The following is a 22,947-nucleotide window of genomic DNA, read 5'->3' on the forward strand; positions in this document are numbered from 1 at the left end:
TTGAGACAGAGCTTTGAGGGTGCGCCTGGGAAAACACAAGTCACAGACACAACTGTGGCCTGTGCTCTTCAGAGAGGTTTTCAGGCGCCGCAGTATTTACTCATTTGTTTAAAGGGGAAAAGGCATGCAGGGAGAGGACGGCCAGTGAGGCAAATGGTTACATTCCCTTGAAATTTTAATAGTGCCCAGAAAATATATGCGGTGGCAGGGGCAGAACCTGCAGTCTTAAGACCACATATGGCCTCCCAGGTTCTTAAATGTGGCCTTTGACTGAATCCAAATTTTACGAAACAAATCCTTTCATTTTCATTAATACATTTTTGCTCATCTTTTATATTTTTATTTATTTTTAAAATGAATGTATTTAAAATACCAAAGAATAAAATAAGTTTCAACGAAATAATTCTCCCCGGTTGACCTGCACAATTTGAACATTAGTAAGCCATAAGGGCTACATTGACGGCTGCTACACTCATGACTCAGTTCTAACTTCCTCTGCCTGACTGGCGCCAAGACCGCATGAGGCTGGTTGGCGAGAGTTTATCTGGGTCGAGTACAGCAGTCTGTTATCAGCCTTTGACAACAGTGCACTGTGTTTCTGTTTGAAGTGGAATTTGTGAATAGCTGCACAGCTCGACAGTAATTTTTAAATCTGTCTGCTTAACAGCGCATTGTGTCAAAGGAGACCAAGAGAAGGCTGAAGAAAACAGATTTTTTAATGAGGATTGGGAATTGCAATATTATTTTGTTTCTGCTAAAGATAAGATGATTTGCTCGATTTGTGATACTGCCACTATCAACATTAAAGAAATTCAATGCTCATCAGCATGATAACACTCATAAGGACCACAAATATTTTAAATTAGAGGGAGAGATTTTATGAAGAACAGAGTTAGCAATGTGAATTATTGAAAGAAGTTTTCTATAAAAACTTCTTAGCATCTTAGATGCTGTCTCACACTGAAGCGGCTTATCCCAGCAGCACCCTGACAAAACAGACGGCAGGAGCAGCTGGTGGTTCCAACTGGACACAGTCAGGGGTCAGAGGACTAACTGCCCAGGCAGGTGTATGTGTGTGGACTGTCCTCAAAGACTGGGGAATCCTTCCCTTTTTTATACCTGTATTTAGCCCATTGTCTATTATCACATATTTCTCTCATAAAGAGAGTGTAAGCTATTCTTATAAGGGTCACCTTTGTTTTACAGCTTCTGAAAGTTACATCCGTGCTAAGGCGGCCTTGCCTGCTAGGAATCCCAGGCATACTGCTAAGTGATGGTCCTATCAGCTCTGCGCAAGATGCTCAAGTCAGGCTTATGGCGGCTGTGAAATGTAATATACGAAATGGTGTCACTCTGGTTCGGAGCTCTAAGATGCAGTCGTGACTGCTTGCACAACCTGCAAAAATGCAAGGGGGAAAAAAGAAAAGAAAGAAAAACAGGAACTTGCCTTGGTGCTTTGAGCTGTGCCAAACCACCACAACCACAACATCCTGGAGAAGAGCTCAATTTCACCAGTGCTACAACTCCTGATAAGCAACAGACGATGAACTGTGAACTCATGCGCTAAGCCAGCTGCCTTCACCAATGATAATTCTTTCAAAATAACTTGTGTCATCACCCTTAGCTTTCTTTTAAAAATCCCTACTCCTCCGCTTCCTCTCTTCAGAACACAATTTGGTTTCTAGCCAAATCTGTGTCTCCCACATTGAAATTCCAAAGACCCCTGTCAACTACCTTATCTTAACTGTTTTGTAATCTGGTCTTTTGCCTCTTCTTGGTAGACACTAATGTGGATGCGATAGTCATGATGTGTCTCTTATAGTGTAGTGTGCATAGTAAGAAAGATTTTATTCAAGGGGCAGGGGCAGGGGCATCACGATGGGAGTAGGGACCACTGCGATGGAATTCTGCAGCAAGGGAGAGAGGTCGTACACAACTCCAAACGCAGCAGGGTCAGGCAAGTGGAAGTTTATAGCCAAGGAGCAGGGAGGGGGCCAGTGGTTGGAAAATTACTAAGGGGCAGGCATAACAGGATTCTTGCTGCACGTGGGCCAGGGTATTCAGACATCACCTGAGGGATAGAGGGGGTGAGGGACCTAGTCAGAGATTAAGGGGGATCAGATATCAAAGGTGGGGATTTTGGTTAAACTGACTTAGCAGGATTCTTATTAAAATTGGACAATGCCGAGAGGAACATGGAAGTCCAAAAGTTGAGGCCTACTTGAAAGAGAGTTTCGGGAGAGCCTGAGTAGAGTTTGGTCAGGGAGGGAGTCTTTGTCTCAGGTCATTGAGCTCAGCAATGTTCCAGGTTTGACATCAGTGACTTCATCTTGGGCTACTGGCTCCATGTTGAATTGCTGACAAACTTTGAGACCCACAAAGAAACTGTGAGAAACAATTCCTTTACAAACAACCATGTTCTCAACAAAATACAATACAAGGAAATTGGTCCTAATCTTTATGAACACTCTGTATATAGTTTTTTCTTGACTAACTGACCGAGATGCATCTTTCTACCAATGATGAAAGATTTCTTTGTTTTGGCTGGGCATGGTGGCTCATGCCTGTAATCCTAGCACTCTGGGAGGCTGAGGCAGGTGGATTGTTTGAGCTCATGAGTTTGAGACCAGCCTGAGCAAGAGTGAGACCCCATCTCTACTAAAAATAGAAAGAAATTATCTGGGCAACTAAAAATATATATAGAAAAAATTAGCCGGGCATGGTGGCACATATCTGTAGTCCCAGCTACATGGGAAAATGAGGCAAGAGGATTGTTTGAGCCCAGGAGTTTGAGGTTGCTGTGAGCTAGGCTGATGCCACGGCACTCTAGCCTGGGCAACAGAGCAAAACTCTGTCTCAAAAAAATAAATAAATAAAATAATAAAAATAATAAAAGAAAACATGCCGATTTTATTAGGTTTACCTGGATGTAGTTTTATTAGTTTCACCTGTACACAAGAGGATGAAGTCCCCAGAAGTAGCCAAAGTAAGATGCTTTTATTCTTTTTAGACAAAGAATGATAAATTTGAGAAGAAATGACACAACAAAAGGGATGTTAATGGAAAAGAACCCAAACTCTGTAAAATAATTTAAAGAGATTTATTGCAAGCCAAATGTGAGTGACTGTGGCCCAGAGAGCCAAATTGAAGAAGCCTTGAGCAAGTGGTCCCGCAGTGGCTGAATTACAGTCTGGCTTTATACGTTTTAGGGAGACAGGTATTACATATAAAATCATAAATCAATACGTGGAAGGCATGTATTGGTTTGGCCCAGAAAGGCAGGACACCTCAAGTGGGAGTGGGGAGGTTACAGGTCAGTTTAAAGATTTTTTGATTTGCAATTGGTTAAATAAATGAAGGTTTTTGTAAAGGTTTGGAATGTTTTAAGGGTGTCAGTTAATGGAAACTCAAGTGATCTGTTTAGTAAATTGATGCCCGAAGGTGTGGTTTAAGCTTGGTCTTGCATGGCCTTAGGCCTGCTAATGATTTACTATCTTGTTACAAAGAATATCTCCAAAAGGGATGGGGCATAACTAGGCGTGTCCTCGTGGCCAGCAACTCACCTGGAAGGTTTTTCTGGAGTCCCCTTGGCCAAGTGGGGTTCCATTCAGTTAGCTGGGAGGCTTAAGATTTTATTTTAGTTTGCAGGGATCTGGCTAGGGGCAGTAAATTTCTAAGAGTGTCACCAGGAGATATATTGGGAGCTGTAAAACTAGTGGAAGACAAGGTTCACTTTGTTAGGTGTATTTTTTCAGGCCCTTTATACCCCCGAATTCCCAGGCTATTTTCTCTCCTTGGTAAGGCAAGGGCACCCCTCCTGTTACCGCAAGCTTGCTGCAAGCAGGAAAAGACAGGTCAGCTCACCTTTTCTGAAACTACAATTTTTCCAATATTTTCAACTTAAAATAATCAATATACCAATCTGGGATATTTTGGAATGGCATATCCTTCGCTCTTTCAACTTCTTGTAGGACCTATTATGTTTTCAAGGAGACTCCCTAGGAGGAGGGGGAGGAGGCAATCGCCTCCCTCCCCTTCATGAAACAAAGAAAGCTTGATCCTTTCCACCGGACTCTGCCCCACCGGCACCTTCCCTGCTAAATTCTCCCAGTGCTTCCGCCCCTGGCCCCGAATCAAGAGATTGTACGTGTATGAAACGTTATGGAAGTTCAGGAGAATTAAGGAGGGTCAACTAATAAGACACAAAACCAACACTCCACAGACAAAAGAGAAGGCGTTTTTTAAGAATTGCAATTCAGGAGACACAAGTCTAGCAAGCAGCTAAATCATTTTGCACCCAGGTGAGGCTAGGTAGGGGCTCGTGAAGGTTTCCTGCAAGTTTGCACAAGTGGAAGCCTTTAGCATAATCTGCGATTAACAAAAGGCCTGTGGACCTGAAAGGAGGAAGCCTAGGGCAAAACAGAGTTTATTTGGACAAAGTTGAGGACTGCAAGGCAGGACACACCAAGTTGCCTTGGGGAGTGCCCTGGAGAACAAAAGAGGCTTGAGTTTTGAAAGCAAATCAGGAGAACGGGGATTGCAAAAGTTTTTCATCAGGAATTCTCATGGGTTTACAGAAATAACACTGGTTAGTGATTGGCTGTGCATGGTTGAACTATCGGGTGTGTGGCATTTTATGGATACTTGGAGTCAGTCTAGAGCCTACATAGTAAGTGGCTTCAAGAGGTAATTATTTGGTCAGCGCAGGGGCTCAGCATTTTGGGAGGCTGAGACAGGAGGATTTCTTAAGTTCAGGAGTTCAAGACCAGCCTGAGCAAAAGGAAGTCCCCATCTCTACTAAAAATTAGCCGGGTGTGGTGGTGGGCATCTGTAGCCCCAGCTACACGGGAGGCTCACTTGAACCCAGGAGTTTGAGATCAGCCTGAGGAAGAGCGAGACCTCGTTTCTACAAAAAATAGAAAAAACTAGCCGGGCATGGTGTTGCATGAGTGTAGTCCCACCTACTCGGGAGGCTGAGGCAGGAGGATCGCTTGAGCCCAGGAGTTAGAGGTTGCCGTGAGCTATGATGATGCCACTGTGCTCTAACCAGGGTGACAGAGAGAGACTGTGTCAAAAAAAAAAGGTAATTATTTAGCTCTAGGGGGAATGTCGTGACTGCTGTTTCATTCCAGTGCCTCTCTGTGCCTGACAATTTAAATGGGCTCCTGTTCCTCAAATAAAAAGTTGTTTTATTTCCCCTACAGGCCGATCGACATTTGAGGATGTCTCCAGGAGATGATCTGCTTAATTTAGCTCATTGGTCTCCTCGGGAGGTTTGTGATCAGGCCCGGTGCAAACAGTTCTAACAGAACGCAGCTGCTTCTTCGGGGCGTTTTTTGATTTGGCCCAATTCAAAAGGTCTGATTGAACCTGGACGTGCACGCGATTGCAACTGGCGTGCGACTCCTCACGCCCTCCTGATCCTTTCTCCGGACCTCTGACAATCGTCTCCACGCTGGATTTCTTTTCACGGTACTGTGAGTCAAATATAGCAGTAATTATCGCAGTAGCAACTGTTACTAATCATGCTATAGAACGAGTTGTAGGAAAATTGCTAGAACATCTTTTATATGACATGCATCTTTATATAGTCACCAAAGCAATACCTGGATATGTTCCTGTACCATATTCCAGAAACCCCCCTACCCACAGCCCACCGACCACCCCCGCCCCCCTCCCCGCCTCCAGCCCGCACCCCTGCTACTCCCTTCAGAAATGACTCTGAACTTTTAAAATAGATTTCAAGAAACAAAGACAGGAGTGGTCTGACAGGTTAGGTAGGATTCTCTGACTTTCTGAGTCTTTTTTTTTTTCTCTTGCAACCTAGTCTCACTTTGTTGCCCAGGCTAGAGTGCCGTGCTGTCAGCCTAGCTCACAGCAACCTCAAACTCCTGGGCTCAAGCGATCCTCCTGCCTCAGCTTCCTGAGTAGCTGGGACTACAGGCATGTGCCACCATGCCTGGCTAATTTTTTCTGCATACATTTTTAGTTGTCTGGCTAATTTCTTTCTATTTTTAGTAGAGACGGGGTCTCTTGCTCAGGCCGGTCTCTAACTCTTGAGCTCAATGATCCACCCGCCTCGGGCTCCCGGAGTGCTAGGATTACAGGCGCCCAGCCTTCCTGAGTCTTTTGCACCTGAAAGATTGTCACCTCCCTCCAATCAAAGCCCTCAGGGCATGGAAGGACATCTATTGTCTAAGGATTTTTATTTCCTTATAAGAACCTTTGTCCAAAAGTCAAACCTTGCCAGATATAAACCTCAACAACTGCATTAGTGGATGGAGAAGATCTGTGGCGAAGGGAAGGTCTGATTAAGAATATTCTAGGGGTACCTCCTCATCCCTCTTCCTCACTTTCCCCTCCCCCTTCTGTCACACATTCCAGAGCTTCAGTTGCCACCTTCCTGGTAAGGACCCCCCAGAGCTCTCCCCTGTGATCCTACCCTACAGCCAAGAGCATCCTGTGCTCTCTTAGCATCAGTGCCACTCTGGTGCCCAAACAGAAACTGAACCTTGATTTCCTGATCTTACTTGTGTTAATGGAAAAAAAACTGTGAACTCTGTAAATAATTTAAAGAGGTTTATTCTGAGCTGAATGTGGGTGACCGGCCCAGAGGACATGGCCTCAGGAGGTCCTGAGACAATGTGCTGGCGGTAGCTGGGTTATAGTTTGGTTTTACATACTCACAGAGACAGGAATTATGATACATATAAGACCCTGAGTCAATACGTGGAGGGCGTATGTTGGTTTGGCCTGAAAAGGCGGAACATCTCAAAGTGGGAGAGGGAGCTTACAGGCTATGGGTGGTGGTAGGTCCAGAGCTGAGTGAGAGACACACGAAGCCTCATGTGTAGCCAAATGCTGTTTATTTTGAGCCTTGTGTTTTATGGAGGGTTTTTCCGGGGGAGTAAGGGAGTGGGCCAGAACAGCCATTCGTAATAAATTCTTTTTCAAACAACCAGCTCCTAGGACCCCTGCTCGCCCCCGACACATTCATCCTTCAGCTCTGGCCAGATAGGGAGGGACAAACTTCATCCCTCACGACGGGGGGAGCGGGGAATGCTGGCTGCAGCTGTCTGTTAGGTTTACGATGTCCGATGTCCGGGGACTCTCCAGACTCTTGCGGCTATTGTTTTACAAGCCTAAGTTTTCCATTAACTGCATTCCGTTCTATACAACCTTTTCAGGTTCCCACCTGGAACAAACCTAACAGGTGGATTTAAAGATTCTTTGATTTGTAATTGGTTAGCAGGATCCTCTACATTTTTGGCCTTAGGGACCATTTTCATGAAAGACAATTTTTCCATGGACAGGAGAGGAGGGCATTGTTTCAGGCTGATTCAAACGCATTACATTTATTGTGTACTTTATTTCTGTTATTGCATTGTAATGTATAATGAAATAATTATACAACTCACCATAGGTTGGGGACTCCTGGGTTAAAGAAATGAAGCTTTGTCTCTAAAGGCTTGGAATTTTTTTTTTTTTTTTAATTTCAGCATATTATGGGAGTACAAATGTTTAGGTTACATATGTTGCCTTTGCCCTGCCTGAGTCAGAGCTTCAAGCGTGTCCATCCCCCAGACGGGTGCACACCACACCCATTAGGTGTGAATATACCCATCCCCTCTCCCCACTCTCATCTGCCTGACACCTGATGAATGTTACTACCATTTGTGCACTTAAGTGGTGGTCGGTTAATACCAATTTGATGATGAGTAACATGTGATTGGTTTTCCGTTTTTGTGATACTTCACTTAGTAGAATGGGCTCCAGCTCTATGCAGGATAATTCAAGAGGTGCTAGATCGCCATTGTTTTTTTGTGGCTGAGTAGTACTCCATGGTATACATATACCACATTTTGTTTTTTTTTTTTTTTTTTTTTTTTGAGACAGAGTGTCACTTTGTTGCCCGGGCTAGAGTGAGTGCCGTGGCATCAGCCTAGCTCACAGCAACCTCAAACTCCTGGGCTTAAGCGATCCTACTGCCTCAGCCTCCCTAGTAGCTGGGACTACAGGCATGAGCCACCATGCCCGGCTAATTTTTTTGTATATATTTTTTAGTTGGCCAGATAATTTCTTTCTATTTTTTTTTTTTTTTTTTTAGTAGAGACGGGGTCTCACTCTTGCTCAGGCTGGTCTTGAACTCCTGACCTCGAGCGATCCACCCGCCTCGGCCTCCCAGAGCTAGGATTACAGGCGTGAGCCACCGCGCCTGGCCCATATACCACATTTTGTTAATCCACTCATGTATTGATGGGCACTTGGGTTATTTCCACATCTTTCCAATTGTGAATTGTGCTGCTATAAACATTTTTTTTTCTCGTGCGGATGTCTTTTTTTTTCGAATGTCTTTTGTTCCTTTAGGTAGATGCCCAGTAATGGGATTGCAGGATCAAATGGTAGTTCTACTTGTAGCTCTTTAAGGTATCTCCATATTACTTTCCATAGAGGTTGTACTAGTTTGCAGTCCCATAAAGGCTTAGAATGTTTTAACTTAAGGATGTCTGTTAATCAGAGACAAGCCTGGAGACATTTACCGAAACCCAAGAGTTCTCTTAAGTCAATGGATGGGCTGCAGGTGTAGTTTAAGGTTTCTTATATGGCCTCAGGCTGTTTGCATCTTTTTGTTACAAAGAATATCTCCAAAAAGGAAGGGACATGACATGGTGTGTCTGACCTCCCTTCACCTCTTGGTCAGAAACTCAGCTTGAAGGTTTTTCTGGGGTCCCCCATTCAGTCTACTGGGAGGCTTAAGATTTTATTTTAGTTCACACTTGCCTCCCTTGTCAAATTGTTACAGCAAAATCGATCAGGAACAAACCGAGAGGCAAACTGAAGTACAGCAGAACAGGTTTTATTATGCCAGCAGGCTCAGAGGGGACTTGCCACCAAATTCTGAGCCCCAAACAAAGAGTGTAATGGCTTTTTATACATTTTGTTTTTAGGGAGGGAATGGGTCGCAGTTGACAGTTGCAATGTGGTTACCTTCAGCGGGGCCAGGGTCAGCCACCTCGGTTCCTGGTACGGGAGTTGCTGCAAGCAGCTTACAGAAGCGAGAGAGTGATAGCTGTTAGGGGAGATAGCAGGGTAGAGACTTGTCAGTGAGATTTCCCACTTCAAAATCAATTGCCAGGTCCAGTGGCTTCTTTTATTTCCTTAATTACTCTTAAATCCAGAGCTTCCCAGCCAGTGGGCACTGGCATACCTGTGTGCTTTCGACCTGGCTAGGGTGGGTAACCCATGTGCTCAGTCCCGAGGGCAGCTGGGAGAGGTAGGAGACAGATCTCTCAGGGCCGGTGGTCTCCATCTATGAGTAGAGTCTTCCGAGTACGCTGCGGGAGACCAGAAGATGCCTCCCTTAAAGTAGGAAAGACTGTTGAGCAAGAAAAAATTAGAAAGAAACAGTTTTTCTTTTTAAAAAATTTTGCAGCAAATTCATTTGGGAGCAAAGCCTGACTTGTGGCTGTCGGGTCAGCAGTTGTCTGTTCTCAGTTCTTGACACGCTCTTGGCCGAAGAGTGACAGACACACCAAAGGCAAGGCAAGCATGAAACAAAGTTTGTTGAGGAAGGGCAAGATATATATTTGCCACAGATGACAAACAGGGGCCCCCTGTTGTAACAGGAGGCCCTGGTTATGGTCTGGGGTCCTATTTTATGCTGTCCAGATTGGGCCCTTCTCATGGTTCAGATGTCACCATGGAACCACTTTGATGGACAGTTAATGACATAATTAGCTTTAAGTAACTCTGGGTCACTTTCCAGATCCTATTGTGCTTGGGTTGTGGCTGGTGGGCTGGGGAATTCTCCACATTCTTTTGCAGATTAGCAGGGGTTCCTCCTTCCCCCAGGTGTGGCAGCTCTCAGGGAAGGAACAGGGTGGGAGGGACAGCATCAAGGCGAGGTGCCTGCTTTTGTCCCTAGGATAGCCAGAGTTCCTTCAATGTCTATCTAACATGGCTATTTATGATGTAAGGGAGGAAAAAGTGTTTTGTCTACCTTCTTAGGTTCTTGTTTGGGGGACTGTGAATTAAACTGACGAGAAAGATAAAAGGGAGAAAAAAGATTCATCTGTATGCATACAGGAGCCTATAAAAGAAGTAGCTGGCTCAATACATGCTTAAAGTTGGAGGCTTATACACCTAAGAGAGGAAGGAGAAAAGGCTCTTACGAGAAGAACAAACAGGTTTCTTTAGGCAAGAGAAATGAATTTTTAGAAGAAAAAATGAGAAAGTTTGTGATAATGTTCGTTTATGTAGGTGCCAGTGGTTGGTCTTCACAGGCACGACTCTCCCCAGGAGAGGGGATTCATGGTAGCAACCCTCCTCCCCCAAGATGTTGCTTTTAGTCAAATGACGGAAGCTCTGAGATGGCTGCTTTTTGATTCTGTTGAATCCCGAATGTCTTCAGCTTAAATTAATTCTTGTATCAACTCTGGGGTTTCAAGTCAGTCCTAGTAATGGTCTTAATCTGTTGCATTTGGTGTGCATATTTATACATTTTCCTACAGATGTATTAATATTTTGCATCACCCAGTGTGAATGTTACGAACAATGTGGTATTGTTACAGCAAGTTTTACAGCGGGTGGTTCCTAGGACAAACCAAGCAGCACACAGAGAGTCGGAGAATCAAGGTTTATCCCCCAGTGGGCTCAGAGGGGTCTCGCCACCAAATTCTGAGCCCCATCTACCCAATTTTTCCCACTTTTATTAGGTTGGAGTGATCTCAGGTGGGATCTCAGGTGGCTGATGCCCCAGGTAATAGATGGGGGTCTTCCTTACCAGTACAGATACTGTATTATCACTCAAAAGTTAAAAATTTTGAGTTCTGAAGTACAGGCCACCCTAAAGATCTTGAATATGGTATGGTCGACCTGTGGCAGATATTAGAATTCTTTTTGGCCTGGAGTCCCCACCCTGTGCCCACTCTTTTTATCTGGCTAACTGATCCAGTCATTATTACCGAATAACAAACTACCACAAAACTTAGTGGGTTAAAACAATAGTCATTTATTTAGCTCCGATATCTGCAATTTGGGCAACGTTTGGCAGTGACAGCTTGTCTCTGCTCCACACGGCATCAGCTGGGGTAGTTCGACCCGGGACTCGAGGACCCTTTCTGCCGTGGCTCATTGACAAGGCTGGTCATTTAGGGTCAGTTACCAGCTGGGAACTCAGCCAGGGTAAGGAGGTGGGGGCTCAGTTCCTTTCCACATGTTTACCTGCAGTGTGTAGAGAATCTCCTTTTTAAAATCAACTTTAATGAGGTATAATTTATAATAAAATCCCTCCCCCTTTTATTTTGAGACAGTCTCACTCCATCGTCACCCACAGTAGAGTGCAGTGGCATCATGATAGCTCACTGCAACCTCAAACTTCCGGGTTCAAGCAATCCTTCTGCCTTAGCCTCCCCAGTAGCTGGGACTACAGGCGTGCACCACCACGCCTGGCTAATTTTTCTATTTTTAGTAGAGATGGGGGTCTCGCTCTTGCTCAGGCTGGTCTCGAACTCCTGAGCTCAATGGATCCTCCTACTTCAGCCTCCCATAGTGCTAGGATTACAGGCACGAGCTACCTAACCTGGCCAAAATCCCTCTATTTTAACTGTACAGTTTGATGAGCTTGACAAATGGATACACACATGTAATCACCGCCACAATCAAGATATAGAATTCTTCTGTTACCCCCAAAAGTTATCTCAGGCCCTAATGGAGATGTCTTAAAGAGTGCTGTTGAGGTTTTGCTGTTGTTTGCTGTTTTGTTGTTGTTGTTGTTGTCGTTGCCTTTTTTTTTTTTTGGCTAGCAAAAGGAGAAGTGACAGTTAAGAAAAGCTTCTTATCAGAATCCACCTAACTGAATCCAGGAAGTAGATGTAACCACGTATTTGTTAGCCACTACTAACCACAAAATTTTGGTGGGTTCAAGAATTGGTATACCTTGTCTCAAAAAGGAAGTCGGGTAAAGTGAGTAATAACAAGAGAGTTTCCACTCCTCTGGGCCCAGTGCAAGTCAGATCTTAACTCTGTTTTTTGGGGGGCGGGGGGCGCTGAGCTCTGTTACCCAGGCTAGAGTGCTGTGGCATCAGCCTAGCTCACAGCAACCTCAAACTCCTGGGCTCAAGCAATTTTTCTGCCTCAGCCTCCCAAGTAGCTGGGACTACAGGCATGCGCCACCATGCCCGGCTAATTTTTTTCTATATATATTTTAGTTGGCCAGATAATTTCTTTCCATTTTTAGTAGAGACGGGGTCTCGCTCTTGCTCAGGCTGGTCTCAAACTCCTGACCTTAAGCGATCCACTCGCCTCGGCCTCCCAGAGTGCTAGGATTACAGGCGTGAGCCACCGTGCCCGGCCTAATTTCTTTCTATTTTTAGTAGAGATGGGATCTGGCTCTTGCTCAGGCTGGTCTTCAACTCTTGAGCTGAAACAATCCTCCCGCCTCGGCCTCCCAGAGTGCTAGGATTACAGGCGTGAGCCACTGCGCCCGGCCTAATTTCTTTCTATTTTTAGTAGAGATGGGATCTGGCTCTTGCTGAGGCTGGTCTTCAACTCTTGAGCTGAAACAATCTTCCCGCCTCGGCCTCCCAGAGTGCTAGGATTACAGGCGTGAGCCACCGCGCCCAGCCCTTCCTGGCACTTTTAACCTACTTTGGATGTTAGGACATGTTTGTCCTCTAATATACAGCAGTATTAACTGAAATGCATAAGAACATCTAAAAAGACTAGATATTCCAAAAAAGTACTTAGCACTGTCAACTGCATATACAGTGAGGAATAACATGCACACAGAGAACATGGTTATAATATGAAGACGTCTTCTAAATATGACCAGACTCACAGAAGCTTCTCCTCTTCTTCCTCCGGGCCTTCTGCTCCCGGTCCTCTAAACCAGTGGTCCCCAACCTTTTTGGCACCAGGGACTGGTTTCATGGAAGGCCTTGTTGGGTCTGGGCCTAGAAGAAAGGATGGATGGATGAAAGAATGTGAGCAGGGTGAATGAAGGGACAGATGAAAACGGCCACCTTAAGCTGTTTCTTTGCCGTGTGCAAAGATCAGCTGAAAACAGCTAATGTTTACGGATGTCGTTAAAGAAGTTGGCAAAGGGCCCAGCTTTGTCCTCCAGCCAAGTTCTTTGTTCTAAGAATTATTAGCTGATATCTTCACATCTTGTTCCTTATCTGCAAAGAGTTATGCTTGCTCAAGTTTCCACATTCTTGTGTACTCCCCGACCTCTTGCACATATCCTTGGTAATAAATACGGAAGGAACTTAGCTGAGGAGGCCATTTTCTCCTTCAGGCTTTGGTCTCTCCCCTTCTCTCTGAACGCTGTGTGTTTAGAGTAATTATTCCTTTGCCACCAAACTCTGGAGCGAAAAGCTGCAGCTACAAGGCAGTTTTTCTGGGGAGGGGGCAAGGGGTGGCAGCAGAGTTCTGCAGCTTGGTCTCCGGGGGTTGGCGACCACAGCTCTAAACCACTGACCAAACATGGATATGGACGTTTGCTGCTCCTGGTGTCGTTTCTACAGGTGGTCTAACAATTTCATTTAAAAAGTCATTTCCAAAAGATATTTCTTTTCTATAATTTTTAAAAAGCAAATGATGATTTACAAGCCATGCGATTGTCTAGCTCTACTTGTGTAAGGGAGTAGAAAGCAGCTTGTTCATATTATATGCGCAGGCCTTCTTCAGTGGCCAGTGAATCTTCCCCAAGGGTGGTGGGCACTTTTTATTGGCCCCGGGCGGTAGGTTATTCTACTATTTCTGGCTTCCAGTCATGACCAACGGCCCTGGGGCCACCGACAGTTCAAACCATCCTTGTCCTGGGCCCGTTCATTTCCGGCCCTGAATGCCTTTGTCTGCGGTCGTTGTTTCATCCAACTGGGACTGAAAGGGCACCCCCGAGTCCCAGATCCGCGCCGCTCCTTGGCTGATGCCGAGGGGGCGGAGCTCGTGCGCAACGTCCTGCCTTTTCAGGCACCAGGTCCAATCGGAACTTTCCGGTGGCCGCCATTGTCATGCCGCCATTCCAGCGGCCCAATGGCGCCTCGGCCCAGGCGGCCTGACGGTTGACTGCGGCCCAATCCAGGCGGTGGGGAGGGGTCTGGACTCCCGCAGGCCGCCGTGACCGGCAGGTCTTGGGCTGTGAGGGATTTGCTGAGTCAAGGCCTGGCCATGCCTGGTGGGCCGCGGCCATTGCTGGGCCTCAGCTCACCCGGGCGCCCTGTTGCACGGGCCTCACTTCCTACCGAGTCTCTGTGGCTCTTTGGTGTCTTTTTTTTTTTTCTTCTTTTTTTTAAGACTCCAGCAAAACTAACACAATCGGGCTGAAATTGCTAGCACTAAATAACTGCATTTCCGTCCCACATTTTTGTTATGGTACAGAGTGCAAGAAAATGAGCACCTAAAGTCCGAATTGAGTCAAATTATGAGTCTTTATTAGCTGGCCAGTGACTACCCCTGTGCTGTGGAGAGACAGACACAGAGAGCAGCCCAGAGCCGAAAAAGCAAGGAGGTTTTATTCTAGGTTGAGATAGGACTATGTGACTTTTGGCACAAAAGTTGGGATAGCATCACATCATATTTTCCCATCGTTGTGGCGGTCTGGGACCAGCCTCAGACTACCTGTTCTGATAACAATCTTTAAGCAAGAAAGTTTACAGAAGCAGAAAGCATTAGTCTTAGTCAAAGTACATTCTTTTGTAGATTGTACAACCTGAATGGTTCTAATAAAATTTAACTGCATCTACACAATATGGTTACAACACAGATTACAGTGATTAAAACAATCAGTTAAAGACTACCCAAGGATTTTCCATTACTACAGGGAACATAGCTGGAAGGGCAGGCTGAGGTTAAAGTTTTTGTTCTTTTCAGGGGTCTTTTACAGGTTTCAAGTTACTTTGAATCTGCAGGGTCTTAGTCCCTGCATTGAGGAGGTGAGAGGAAACACTATTTTACAATTACTCACTTGAGAAATCCTCCAATTTTCTTTTAGTTCGTTGAATCTGGTTCTGTCTTAATTCTTAGAGCAGCAAATTTGATTAACACATAATGTGTCTTTATCCCATGAGATCACAATGTTGTCTTTTCTCTGGAAATAGTTTACCCTCAAGCCTGATGTTTTATTATGAGTGGGAGGTCCTGCGTTGATAGTTTAGGACCCTTCCCCATCTTCCACTCACCAGGCCCAGTCTAAGCTAAGCAGGCTCTCTCCTTTTGAAATCTGGGGTTCCAATTAGTCTAGATGGGTCTCCTGGACAGGGATGTAAATATGGAAGATTTGGGGTAGTCATGTTCCATCTACCATATAGATGGAAAAGTAGAGATGAAAGACGGAGAATCCTGATGGCTTTTTAATTCCACATTCACTTATGTTACTAAAGCCTGGCTCTATTCTTCTGTCTCTTTTTGTTTTCTTTTCTTTCCTTTTTTTTTTTTTCCTGAGACAGGGTCTCACTTTGTTGCCCAGGCTAAAGTGCAATGGTGTCCTCATAGCTCACTGCAACCTCAAACTCCTGGGCTTAAGTGATCCTCCTTCCTCAGCCTCCCAAAGTGCTACAATTACAGGCTTGAGCCCCTGCCCCTGGCCCTTTTTCTTTTAATAAATATCTTCGCCTTTTCCATGAGTTACTTTGGGTTGTTTTCTGTTACTTACAAAACAGCCTAACTTGGGCCGGGTGTGGTGGCTCACACCTGTGGTTCCAGCACTTGGGGAGGCTGAGGCGGGAGGATCGCTTGAGGCCAGAGTTCAAGATAAAACAGACCCTTTCAGAGCCATTTACCCCTGAACCCACCATTTGGCAATTACTGTCAAATTTTAATATACACATACCCTTTAACTCAGTGCTTTTTTCACTCCTAGGTGTTTGGTGTTTAATTTCCAGAACCAAGGGGACCAGACTGAAAAGATTTCCCTGTAACAATGTGTATAATAGAAAAAAGAGGGGGTACATCATCTATGCTTTCTGGTTGGGAATTGGTTACATAAATTACTGTACAACACAAGGAAATATGGTGCAGTTTTTAAGAAAAATGAGCTATCTTTATGCTAACACACAAAGAGCTTGAAGACATGATGTCTTAATAAATAGGATGGTAGAGTAAGCCCATTCATGTAATAATCAAAACTCTAAACTTCTGTGTGTGTGTGTATGTGTGTGTGTAGGTATTTAGGATAAAATCTGTAAAGTCATGCTAGGAAAGTTGGAGTTATATGGGCAAGTTTCGTTGTGAAGAGGACATTTAAATTTTTACTGTATAGAAAATGTTTCTATATTTCAGTTTCATAAAGATATATACAGATTTGGGCACCTTTTAAAAAATCAAAATGATTTTGGTAGTGGTTTCAAAATGATTTTGGTGGTGGTTTCAAAATATGCCCACAAATTCTAGAATACTTCTCTATTTAAGAGGTGAAACTCAATTGCCTTCCCCTTGGATGTGGGATGTTCCAAGTTAATTTGTACTTTCCTGTTCCAGACCTATTTTTCTAAGAGGCCATGGTTTCTTAGAGTGCGAAATAATATTTAGAATGAACACCAGGAGAGTCCATTGCCATTAGATTGGTCATTGTTTCTTGGCTTTTTTTTTAGTGGGGAAAGCTAGGAAATACATTTTTCCTTGTTTTACTCCTTAGAGTTACCATCTAGCTCTGAATACATTTTATTTTGCTTTCAAAAGAGAAAATAGAGGGCACGCCATGATGACCTATTGGGTGAACGCACGATAACCACCAAGAAAGAGGGCGATTCTCTAGCAGCAGGCCTCCAGAAATCCGACGCAACCTAGGGTGGCGCAGGCATCGGGGACAATTTAAGGAACTCAAGAAAAAGACAACAGTATGAGGGCCACTCTCCTAAGGCACAAAATGTAAGGGGTCGTCAAAAAAAACTCATCATAAATATTTTAATACAATACTGAAAAATACAAATCGGTAAGGGACAGATTATGGGGGGGCTTGTTTTTGTAAATACATCTTATTAGTAATAATGTTTGGGAAACTATCCAAACTTTCGCATGAGTCGCTCAAAAAAAAAAAAAAAAAGAAAGGCCCAGTCAGGCGCTCCAATCCGTGACTGGGGTGTGGGAGGGGAAGTAAGGGGATGGGAGAAGCTGCCCCAGGGGCTGCCGGGAACAACCGCTCTTGGAGGCGAACAGCGGGCGGCCCTCAGCCGACTTCCACTTCCGCCAGCTGTATTTCTCCCCGCCCACTCCCTACGGTCGTGTCTGATTGGCTGGGCTTCCGCACGTCCGCGCTGCCATTGGCTCGGGGTCGGCCGGAGTGGGCGGCGGGAGACTTACCTCAGCCGGTCCCGGCTGGATTACCATTGTGCGCGGCGGTTGCGGTTCGAATCGGTTGTGGGCGGAGCTGCTGCGGGCGCGGCGCGGCTGTAGGTACGTTAGGGCCGGCCGAGCGGCGGTTGGCAGAGCGGCGGTTTCGCGGGCGCCGCGCGCTTCTCCGAGGTACAGCTGCGGAGTCCTGGGAGTGCCGGGCGAGCGGCGCGGTCGCGGCGGGGCTGACTGACTGACTGACTGACTGAGAGGCGTCCGCGGGGGCGCCGGGGCTCGGACCTGCCGGGAAGACGCCGCGAGGGGCGGAAGGTCGCTTCTACACCGCTTTCCCAGCGGGGTGCTGGCGAGGTGGGAGTCGCTGGCGGCACCGGGCTGGGGCTGCGGAGGGAAGCGGCCTCAGTGGTTTTTTTTTTCCCGCTTGACTAGTGAGTAAAAGAAAGCTTAGTCTTGGCCCGGAGTGCTTTTACAAGTTAACGGATGAAATTTTGTTCCCACCTCCGAGTTCAGCATCCTGTTGCCAGATTTCCGTGAGTTGTTTTACTCATCTTTATCTGAAGAAACCCGATGCCGGAAGGGCTAACGGAATCTCGCGAAGCAGGCACTAGACCTGCAGGGCCGATGCAGACGTCTGAGGAAAGCGCTGAAACCCTGCTTGGGCCTCAGCTGAGCTCACCGGCCTGGGGGCATGCTCCGATTCAGTGACTCCTCTAACACAGTTCATTGTTAATGAGGATCTTTCAAGATCAAATTATTTCCTCCATGTGGCCCCTCCCCCACCTGCTTTCTCCAATTTTAGCAAGTTCAGGAATGTATCTAAACGGAGGCAATAATTATTTTGCTTTCTCTGTTAAAACTCTGCTGCACTTAGAAAACTGACCGTTGTCCGGGCGCGGTGGCTCGCGCCTGCCATCCTAGCCCTCCGGGAGGCCGAGGCGGGAGGATCGCTTGAGCTCAGGAGTTCGAGACCAGCCTGAGCAAGAGCGAGACCCCGTCTCTACCAAAAATAGAAAGAAATTATATGGACGGCTAAAAATATATATATAGAAAAAATTAGCCGGGTCTGGTGGCGCATGCCTGTAGTCCCAGCTACTCGGGAGGCCGAGGCAGGAGGATCGCTTGAGCCCAGGAGTTTGAGGTTGCTGTGAGCTCGGCTGACGCCACGGCACTCACTCTAGCCCGGACAACAAAGCGAGACTGTCCCCCCCCCCCCCCCCAAAAAATCCTCTTTTATATGTTAAAAAAAAAAAACCTGACTGTTGAAGATGAACTTTCTAATATAAGCCAACACATGTTGCTTGCTTTATCACATAGCTTTTTCTGCTCTGAAGACCTATGTGTGGTAATAAGGCAATTATACTAAATAAGTCACAGTAGAAAAATTATGTTAGGTCCGCTTAGGCTGTTTTCTGGATTGGGGCTTAATACTATTTTCATTGTGATTTTGTCGTATTTACTTATTATAGCCAGTAAATGACCTTCGACACAACTATTTGCAAAACAAATGGGGAAGAACATTCAAGAAAAAAGATAATTTATCACAGGAAAGTTATTGAAAAATGAAGCATCTGAATGAAGGACTAACTATACTGAATTCAGCTTTTGTGAAGTATGCTTTTCTTCTTAGTTTGTTTATCCCTCGGTTTTTTTTTTTTTTTTTAGAAGTGTTGCTCTGATCTTAATCAAATTAATCTACTTCACTCTCAGTCTTATTTGCAGATATGTACAGGACACATCCTAAGATTCACTTCTGCCTCAACAGAAATGCACAAGCCAGTATCTTATTGGAAACGATTTGCATGTTTTAAGAACTGGTGTATCTAGGTACATCTTGAATTTTCTGGTATTCTTCCTTATCAATTCTACTTCATTCATCTCAGCCTTCAATTCCATTGTATTTCCTTGCTACTTAATATCTTGAAGTCTGGTATGAACATATTGCATGATCTCTGCATCTTTGCCTGTGCATACTTCATAGTTCTCTTATAGCGGGTGTGTACAGATATGTTTCATTTGATGTAAACACATTTTAAGTAATATTTTAGATAGTTAAAAATAAAAACTTTATAACTTTAAGTGCATAAGAGTATTAGTTCTCATTAAGTTGAGTGAGATAGTACAAAATACAGAGAACTATATTCTTCTATCTCATTCTGTCTCCTATTCTTAATCTTTTAGATACTTATTCTTCTTAAACCTGACTTTTTAAAAGTACATTATATTAAACTTGGCTAACTTTTTATCCTTCATCTTTACCAATCTGAGTAGGACAGATTGTACTCAGGTAATATCTAGAGAGAAATAACTGACTTTCTGGAGGGAGGGGAGATAATGAGATATAATATGACTTTTTGAGCTCCTGATTAAGCTCATAGTATAAGATATTTATATAGATATTACTAAATTTAGTCATTAATTATATAGAGGCATTATATGTGTCTACTAAATGTGGTAATTTCTCTTAGCATGCCACTGAGTGGCTACTGTGTAATTGTGTTGCTGATAGGAAGTAGCTTATGAGATGGCTATGACAAAAGCTGCTGAGGCCTGTTTCTGGTACTCTTTATATTAAAGAGACAATAACCCTGAGAGGCTTTCCACTACTCTTGTTGCCCGGGCCAGGATGCAGTGGCATCATCATAGCTCACTGCAGCCTCCATCTCCTGGGCTCAAGTGGTCCTTGAACCTCAGCCTCCAAGTAGCTGGGACTAAAGGCATGCACCACCATGCCTGGCTAATTTTTAAAATTTTTTTTATAGAGGCTGGTGCCTCATGCTGTTGCCCAGGCTGATCTTGGACTCCTGGCCTCAAGTGGTCCTCCCACCTTGGCCTCACAAAGTAGTGAGCCACCATATAGCATTTCTTAAAACTTCTATATGAAAGGCTTTCACTGAGGATATAAAGTAAGATGCATCTCTGTCCTCAAATTTCATGACTCGAAATGTACATTTGTAATGGGAAATTCAGATAAGGAAGTAGTTCTCTTGGCGGAAGGCTTTATTGAATAGGTGATCTTTAAACTTGTTCTTGAAGGAGTGTAGAAGTATAGAATGGGGAACATGTTGATACATGATAGTTCCGGTCAATTTGAAAAAAGTGAAGGTTAGGTTTATAGGAATATTAGATTTGATAGCACCAGGGAAAACAAAATATTGTTATAGATAATGCAGTCATGATACTCTGGCTGTCTAGAGAATATTTAGTTATAACAATTAAGTATTGATTTAATTGAAAATATGAGCTTTAAAAAGTGTATGAACTAAATAGTTATCTGTAGTTATGGAAAAGTGGTATATATGGCTAAAATTTGTAACTCTAGAAATACTAGTGGGGAAATACTTAAAAATGCTAATATTTAGGAAATGCTAAATTAGTTTAAAAGTGATTTCCATTAAGTATTAAGGAGTGCTGGCAAACAATTGTTTATTTTATTATAAGCATTTTATATTGCTTCATTATATACTGTTACATTGATAAAAATTTTTAAAGAGTAAGGGCAAAATTCTTTTGGCACTCAGGTAATGCTGATGATGAGGGTCCCTGGACCATACTTAGGGTTAGTTCATGCTCATAATGAGATTAACTGTCACCTGGCCCAAGCTGGTCACTAAGAGTGTTTGTTATTTTGTTGACTACGACATACCTGTTACGGCAGCCCTGCTTCTTTATAATACTGTATCTGATTTGTGCTTGTGATATGAGATTTCTTTGAGTCATAAGATGCTGGGTTCAAATCCTGCCTCTGAACTGTATGAGTTTGAACAAGAATAGATTAAGTTTTTACTTCTTAAAGAGTACAGAGAAGAATTGCCCTTTATTTAGTGTTTATAGCGTATTAAGATACTGCCTTCACAAGAAGCATTACTAGAGATACAGACATTTCATAATGGGGAGACCCAATCTACCAGGAATAGAGGGGGAAAAAACTCAATCAGAATGCACCCATAGCTTCAACCTATATAAGGAAAAAAAGACAATGACTAAATTAAAAGAAACAGACAATTCCATAATCATAGTATTCCACTTCTGTTTTAATAGCTGGAAGATTAGGAAAGCACAATTAAGAATTTAACCTCATTGATATAAGTACACATGAAACTTTTACCAAAATTGACCATGCAGTTAGCCTAAACAAGTATCACAAGATTGAACTCAATCAGAGGTTATTCTCTGATCACAGTGAAATCAAGCCAATGTTCAACAATAAAAATATAACTAGGAAATCTGCAGTTGCTTGGAAAGTAATATATTTATTAATCTACAGTTCAATTAAATTATAATTGCAAAAGTTAGGAAATCTTTTAAACCAAATAAGATGTGGGCTCAACTAAAGCAGGTTTTAGAGGAACATTTGTAGCTTTAAAAGTGAAGTTAGGAAAAAAAGGGACTGAAAAGATACGAGTTTTTAATCTCAAGCTGGAATAGAACAGCAAATCAAAACCAAAGAAAGTGGAAAGAAATATAATATCATCAGGAAATGATGAAATGAAACACTGTAAAATAGCAAGCCAACTAAGTTAAAAGTAATGCTTTGAAAATCTTGATAAATTTATAAATTTCAAATATGAATGACCAAGAAAATGAAGAAAACGCCATCACCAATATCAAGAATGAAAAGAGGGACAGCACTATAGATATTACAGACACTTTGTGCTGATAATTTGAAATTATGTTGAAATGGAAAAAACAACTAAAATTAACATTGAAAAGATGTCAAAAATAAGAGTGGTTCTACATATATTTTAAAAATTTAATCATAATCGGAAAGTTTTATTACAAAGTTAACTCCAGGCTCAGATGGCATTAGTGGTGAATTATTCTAACATTTAGGGAAAAAATAACAGCATTAATATACAAATTAGTCAGAGAAATAGGAAAAGACTTTCTGGTTTTGTGAGGCCAGCATAACTTTGTTATGAAAACCTGATAAAATATAGACTCATCACTTATTAACAATTGATTAAAAAATCCTAAGGGTGGGAGGGGGGCTGGGCACGGTAGCTCACGCCTGTAATCCTAGCACTCTAGGAGGCTGAGGCGAGAGGATCACTCTAGGTCAGGAGTTCGAGACCAGCCTGAGCAAGAGCGAGACCCCGTCTCTACTAAAAATAGAAATAAATTCACTGGACAACTAAAAATATTATAGAAAAAAATAGCCGGGCATGGTGGCGCATGCTTGTAGTCCCAGCTACTCGGGAGGCTGAGGCAGTAGGATTGCTTGAGCCCAAGAGTTTGAGGTTGCTGTGAGCTAGGCTGACGCCATGGCACTCTAGCCCAGGCAACAGAGTGAGACTGTCTCAAAAAAAAAAAAACAAAAAACCAGATTTGTACTCTCTGATCTCTAGACTACTATAAAAATACACTGTTTACAGAGCATTAAAAAAAATCTAATATCTAATGCAGTAAAGGACTAGAATAAGACATGAGACATATAAACCAAAAAATAAAATGGCAGACATGAATCAAACTGCAAATTATGCTGGTTTGACTTAGAATTTTTTTACTTTGTGATGACGTGAAAGGGATAGGCATTCAGTAGAATATCAGTACATTACATGAGATATTCAACATTTATGAAATAGGCTTTGGGTTAGATGATTTTGTCCAACTGTAGAGAACTAATGTAAGTGTTCTGAGCATGTTTAAGTTAGGCATTGG

The 22,947-nt window shown here is 43.6% G+C and overlaps 1 protein-coding gene and 1 long non-coding RNA gene across 10 annotated transcripts in view; one reads left to right on the plus strand and one right to left on the minus strand.

Annotated features, from left to right (window-relative positions):
- Nucleotides 1–10,764: 10,764 nt before the first annotated feature.
- Nucleotides 10,765–17,494, minus strand: LOC123632369. The gene is made up of 3 exons (XR_006733351.1): nt 17,302–17,494; nt 12,839–12,953; nt 10,765–11,223 (listed from the first exon to the last, which is right to left on the minus strand). It is a non-coding gene; the product is annotated as an uncharacterized LOC123632369 (long non-coding RNA).
- Nucleotides 17,304–22,947, plus strand: part of ATF7IP2 (activating transcription factor 7 interacting protein 2) — a 42,825-nt gene continuing 37,181 nt past the window's right edge. Inside the window, exons 1-3 of one of the 9 annotated variants that reach the window (XM_045542565.1) lie at nt 17,319–17,394; nt 18,756–18,898; nt 18,997–19,113. The gene's annotated coding sequence lies outside the window, so the exon portion shown is untranslated. The other 8 variants (XM_045542571.1, XM_045542568.1, XM_045542567.1 and 5 more) reach the window with 8 other exon arrangements.

This window comes from Lemur catta, chromosome 2 (assembly GCF_020740605.2).
Source record: "Lemur catta isolate mLemCat1 chromosome 2, mLemCat1.pri, whole genome shotgun sequence".
In the NCBI taxonomy this organism is placed as follows: Eukaryota; Metazoa; Chordata; class Mammalia; order Primates; family Lemuridae; genus Lemur; species Lemur catta.